This window comes from Buceros rhinoceros, unplaced genomic scaffold (assembly GCF_000710305.1).
Source record: "Buceros rhinoceros silvestris isolate BGI_N320 unplaced genomic scaffold, ASM71030v1 scaffold29192, whole genome shotgun sequence".
NCBI classification, from domain to species: Eukaryota; Metazoa; Chordata; class Aves; order Bucerotiformes; family Bucerotidae; genus Buceros; species Buceros rhinoceros.
In genome coordinates, this window is record NW_010398783.1 from 1 (window position 1) to 589 (window position 589).

A 589-nucleotide genomic window follows, 5' to 3' on the forward strand; every position below is an offset into this window, starting at 1 on the left:
ACGGGAGGGCCCAGGCCAGCAACGCTGCGAAGAAGCCAGCTTTGAGAACCAGCCAGAGCCCACCCCAGCCCGGGCCTTCCACACCAGCCTCCAGCAGGGAAATGCCAAGTTCTCTGCCCTTGGAAAGCCCCGAGCAGGGTTTGCTCAGCCCTGGGCAGCTGGAGTCTGAGAGCTTAGTGAGGTCTGAAGGTGAAGCAATAGTTCTGCTCCCGTGCTGGGAAGGCTGATAGAATAAATCTGGGGCTGGGGGCACAGTGCTGCCTCCCAGGAGGAGGCCAGCCAGCCCCGCTGCAGAAGCTGCCCAGCAAACCCAGCACTGCACACATTGGAACGAAGGGCTGCCAGAAAAACAGCACTGAGCACCAACCCAGCCAGAGCTGGCGCTGGGGACAAACGCCCAGAGTGCGGAGCTGGGCTGACACTGTGTGTCTGCTGTAGAGAAAGGGCAGCGCCTGGGGCAGCTGCAGGGGTGAACGTCAGGGGTACCGTGAAGGCTTCAGGAAGGGGCTCTTCGTGAAATGAAGATTAGAGACTCTTTATCAGGGAGCACAGCGACAGACAAGGGGTAGCGGGGTCAAACTGGAAGAGG